The 5,718-nt window shown below is 45.0% G+C and overlaps 1 non-coding gene across 1 annotated transcript; it reads right to left on the bottom strand.

The window, feature by feature from the left end:
• Positions 1–4,647: 4,647 nt before the first annotated feature.
• Positions 4,648–4,788, bottom strand: LOC115868571. The gene has a single exon (XR_004045670.1). It is a non-coding gene; the product is annotated as a U4 spliceosomal RNA (small nuclear RNA).
• Positions 4,789–5,718: the final 930 nt, after the last annotated feature.

Here is a 5,718-nt window from a genome sequence, read left to right as displayed (position 1 = left end):
CAAATGTACAAATGTGCTTGACACAATGGATGTATTATGGATGGTGATAAGAGTTGTACCAGCTCCCAATAAAATGATAAAGAAAGAAATCACCAGGAAGCCATATGGACTAAAGGGTTGGGTTTTTTGTTTTGTTTTGTTGTTTTGCTCTTTGGTTTTTGGGGGGAGGGCAATTGCAGAAAGCTTGTAACTAAGTATTCAGTTTATTTTATAGGCATAAGACTATCCAGGCTGTGTATTTATTCTTCCCTGAGATTTGTTAGTTTTGAGCATGTCTTTTTTAACAAATGTACTAAGGAAATTTTATTCTTCTGCCTCATTAGAATAAATCCTTTAAGAAATCTTTAAAGGATTAAATGTAGCTGACTTATAACTTATCAACACGAACTCCTTCTTTTCTTTTTAAAATGATCCGGCTGAAAATTATAAATTCTGAGTCCATGAAAGAATGAGTGTAGTGGTTACTCATTGGGCTGTAATCCGCATGGTAGGCAGTTCAAAACCACCGGCAGCTCTGTGGAAGAAAGACTGGGCTTTCTACTCCCATAAATATTTACAGTCTCAGAAACCCATACTGGGTCGCTATGATAAGCATTGATTCAATGGCAGTGGGAGAAGAATGAGTAGTAAATTAATTAATTGAGAACTGATTAAGACTCTGTTTGCTAGCATTCTACAAGACCATTTGCCACATAAGAAATAGATGTACCACCTCAAGGACGATGTAGTCTGTCCAGATAGTCAACTGGAAAATAACCATACATCCAGGCGTGATGGAGCACAAATCAACATCGAGTGAACTGCCTGTTTAAATGCTGAACACACAGAAGAGAGCGTACTGGATGGTTTATTTTAAGTGGTGGTTTGAGCTGAATTCTCAGAAAATGGACGTATATAAAAAGGAATAGGAACGACATTTCTGGAGGAGAAAAAGTACAGAGAGAACTATTGTTTTGAGATCTCGACAAAAATTGAAATCGGATAAGGACAGGGAGTGAGAGTCCTGCCCAAAACTCTTAAGGAGAGGAGTACCACTCATGTTACATGATGTAATTTCTAGGTCAACTCTGTGAGGTCATTTTTCGTCCTAGTTTACTAATGACAGATCAATAGAAGAACATTTTGGAAATTCTCCCACTGTCCCTCATATCAATGAAAATCTGTTATCTGAACTCCGGCCTAAAATCAGAGCTCCGATTCCCCCCCAACTTACATGATCACAGCTAAAAGCCACCATCAGTGACTGATCAGGGATTCCCAATGCCAGCATCATGATCAGTCATGCAGTGAATTGCAAGCGATTTGCTACTAATCATACACCTTCAATGATTCAATAAAAATGTACCGGACGGCCTGCTCAGTGCTAAATTGCCGCAGACAGGCAATGGACAACATCAAAACTCTTCTTGCCATCATGGCGCTTAGTTCCAAAGAGGAAACAGATCGCACAAGTCAATCTACGTGTGATTGACAGATGTCTAAATAGAAGTATATTACATTGTGGAAGCATCAAAACAGGATCCAATCCTTTATGGAAGTCTCCAAAAAGAAGTGACAGTTAGGCTGAAATGTGCAGTAATTAGTTAAATTCGAATGTCCGTGTACAGCGGGGTGGGGTGGGGGGAGGACACTTCCTGGGACACTGTCAGTGTTTTGTTGAGCTGGGCGGTGTGACTATGTTTTGCATGCTTTTCCATGTGGGTAATTCTCCCCACTTAAAAAAAAAGATGGGGTGCAATGGAGAGAGGCATTCCAATGGAGAAAACAGTAATAAATGTTTAGATCTTAGCTGAAATGCTTTCAGGTTTTTACGCAGTAGGGTAACACAATCCGAACCTTCAGATACACAGTGTTAGAAGTCTGTTACGACTGCATCGTCGAGAACAGGGCACAGGAGGCATGATTACAACCATCATGGGGGCGGCAGGTGGGGGGGGGGGGGCTGCAAAAGCACGGTGGAAAAAGATGCGGGTAGAAGTCAGCCTTGAGAACTTACTGGCTCAGGATATGGAAGCTGAGGGGAAAGGTGAAATAAAGGACAATTCCCATGGTTTTTCACTCTTTTCCACAGCTGGATGGCAGTGTTAGTTACCCAAATGAGCAACCAAGCAGAGAGAGGAATGTAGCGTTAGGGCGGTGGCCAGATGATGAGCTCAGTGTCGGAAAGGTGGCTAGGTTGTGCACAGAATGGGTGAGTATAGCTTCTGTAGGCTCTACCATTTATGGCCGTGGTACCATTACTAGTTGGTAATGGTCGGCATTCTCTCTGTGCCTTGATTCCGCATCGGCAAAGCAGGGATCATAGTATTTTCTACCTCATGAGTTGATTATGCAGCTCAATTGAGTTATGCACGTAAAGCACTGTCTTAGTTTAATACCTAGGGGAGCCCTGGTGGCAAAGTAGGTTATGTGTTGGGCTACTAACCTCAAGGTCAACAGTTCAAAACCAATAGTTGATCTGTGGGAGACAGATGAAGCTTTCTGCTCCCAGAAAGGTTTACAGCCGTGGAAACCCACAGGGGCAGTTCTAGCCTGTCCTATAGGGTCACTATGAGTCAGAATTTATGACTCAATGGCAGTATGTTTGGTTTTTGGAGTTCGTATAATATCTGATGCTCTGTTAGGTGAATTTAAATTATTACTATGTGACTGTAAGATGCCCGGAATGTAGGTTAAATATATTGTTTTAAATCTCACAAAAAGGAGTTAGTACAGGGTTCTAGATATATTGTGGGATAGAACTTGCTAACTCCCTTGTGTTTGGCTGAGGGATATATAACTGTGTTGCAAGTACTTCATTGCCATTGCAGTATAACTGCTGAAGATTTCTCTACCTAGGCATGTGGCTGGCAGTGTTTGACATGAAAATTTACTCCCGTCATCCCTGAGCCAAGCTTGCGTGCCAACCTTGGGTGGAAATACTCCCAGTCCTCACAAGCTGGTTAGGTTCATTGCAATGACCATGTTATTATTGTGGTGGCATGAAATGTCTTCCTATGGCGCTTCTGCCCACGTCTCTGTATCTCCCACCAAACGATTGGGTAGGACTGTGCAAAGAGGGGATCTTTACCAGGAACAGAGGGGATCGGTTCCCATCCCCTGGATTTAAGGATGAGCCATCTTTGAGGCAGCAGCAGAGAGAGAAACCCTGAGAGCCTCCGAAACGCACATTTGAAATCTCTGTCTGAAGTGGCTCAGGTGCCACGGAGACCAGGTGCCACGGAGACTGCAGCATAGGGACTCAGGGACTCCGCGGAGTGGCGCAGAGACTATGGGGTACCTGGTCCTCAGAGGCCCACTGTGGAACGTGGAATGGAGTGAGAGGGGAGCTGGCTTCCTGGACCATGGAAAAAAAGGCCAAGAGACAGCAGGGCTGAGAGTCTGAAAACAGGAGAGAGACTTACTTGATTGTTTTTGTTACTGTTTGTGGATCCTGACTTACGGTGACATATTAACTTCTTTAAATTTTAAAATACCTCCTTTACTGTGAGCACTGTCTGTGAGATCGGTGTGGCCATAGCAACAAATGATCAAACTCAGCATAGGGGTGTTGAAGGATGTGGGGGGAACTATTGGTGTCAGAACAGGGATGAAAGATGGACCGTGCAGGCTTGTCTGACACTGACCTCCTGACGATAGGAAGCCAGAAGAGGTCAGCTATGTCCACCCCGTGCAGTTTATAACCGTTATGCAGAACATCGGTGACCAAATTAATGCTCCTCAGGTTCCAGGCGTCATTGGGTCCTATGGAGCTTCTCCGTCTCCTGCAGCGGCTGCAGCTGGCTTGTCTCTGAGCACTGACTTCCAGAGGCTCGGCGGTGGGCAGGCTGTCTTGTACGGCTTCAAACTGCAGGGATGCTGATTGAGTCAGAATTTGCAGCCGGGAGCAGACTCCGCTTACCCAGACCCACCTACACAGATCCACACAGAGTAGTTCTTGCTCTCTGGGAGAACACTCACCCCCTCGACCACGTCTGCTGGCCTGAGTGCCGCACGTGAGCAAGTGTTGGAGTTCAAGGTTTGCAACAAAATGAGCACCACACACCCTGGCTCTGGCTTCTGCTGCTTTTCTGTAGACTCTGCCACCAGCCTGCACTGCTGGCAGGGACTGGACTTGGCCAAGAAGCACGGGTGTAGACTGATGGCCAGAGGTCCCATGTCAGCCTTTTTGCTTTCTCTTTTGGCTTTATTCACATCCAAGAATGGGAAGAGGGATGGGATGAGTGAGAACAAGGACTTGAAGCTCAGGAGGGAGGCACTCTCCCCCTAAAAATACATGGACCCTTAACTGATGTAAGGTGCTCTAAGTAGATTTTTACTATTGTCTTAAGTGTAAAATGTCATGATTAGATAGACTTGATAAGTGAAGAGCAGGTGTCTAACAAGAAATAAATCTTTCTGGGTGGGGTGGGGTGGAAATGAGCTGATACCAAGAGCTCAAGTAGAAAGAAAATGTTTTGAAAATGATGATGGCAACACATGTACAAATGTGCTTGACACAATGGATGAATGGACGGATTGCTGTCAGAGTCCCTAATAAAATGATTTTTAAAGACCAAAAAAAGAATCTTATTGTAAACCACTTGAAACTTGAGGATGGTTTGTTTTGTTGTTATTTTCTCTCTCTCTCTTTTTTTTTTTTTTCAGTCTCCATAGAGACTATCAAAAATTGCCAATGCCGACTATATTTCAAGTCATCACGGCGGGGTATTGGGAAAAGTTTTCAATTAGCAATAATCGCGCCTCGGATAACCCTCACTGGCTACGATATTGCCACTGCGCGAAGCTTGAGGATGGTTTGTTATTGCAGCAAAATATCATCTGTACTGATTGATATGTATCAGTGAGCTATTCTGTTGTACTAATGGACACTTCTGAGAAAGTGTAGGCCTGGTGTGGACGACATTGCATGTTTCAAGATTGTGTTCTGCAAGATACTTCCTCTGGAGATGAAACCCTGCTAAGGGTGAATCTAGATTGGTTGCCTACAGAAGAAATCATTGAGAGACGCGGGCTCCCACTTCAGCAGTGGCTGCTTGGCATTAGGCACTGAGAACCCAGAGGCATACTTTCTATTTAAGAGCTGAAGAATAATGAAGAGAAGCCAAACAAGATTTGGCAAAACTAAACCATATCCGATGCTCGTTAAAACAAGAGAACTTGAAAGAGAGAAGAAGAGACGGTGTGTTTCCTTTCTCATTTGGAAGAGAGATAGGGAAAGGATCCTCCTCGAGGTGCTAAACCACTGTACGGCACTTCCAGACTCTCCTAGAGGGCAAGGCCCCACGCCGATGGACAGGAAATGAGACAGATGGCTCCGAAAAGATGAGGATTTTTTTTTTTTCTCACTTACCTGCAGTGAAGCCGACCGAGAGACTGGGAGTAACAGAACTGGAGATGAGGCGGGATTTCCTGGTACTTGGCGCTCGACCCTCTCTGTGGTGTTGTTGGCGGCGGCGGCCTCAGCAGCAGGGTCCCTCTGACACATGGCCACGCCGTGAGCAGCACGGCGACACGTCTGCTCACGTGCCATCTTCACAGTCATTGGGGTGCTTGGGTGTGTTGTCCTCTGAGTGTATTCCAACCTCGGGGGCTCATCGTCTAGCACTGTAGTGGACCATACTCTATCGGGACTCATGGGGAGGCATGGGGTTCAGTGATCATTTTTGGACGTAAATCACTAGCATTTTCTTCCTCGTTTGTCTTCGTGTGGAAGCT

The sequence above is a fragment of the Echinops telfairi genome, unplaced genomic scaffold, assembly GCF_000313985.2.
Source record: "Echinops telfairi isolate 266 unplaced genomic scaffold, ASM31398v2 ScPeMD7_12;HRSCAF=54, whole genome shotgun sequence".
Taxonomy (NCBI): domain Eukaryota; kingdom Metazoa; phylum Chordata; class Mammalia; order Afrosoricida; family Tenrecidae; genus Echinops; species Echinops telfairi.
The sequence above is the reverse complement of the archived record's forward strand: the minus strand, read 5'-3'. Positions and strand labels throughout refer to the sequence as shown.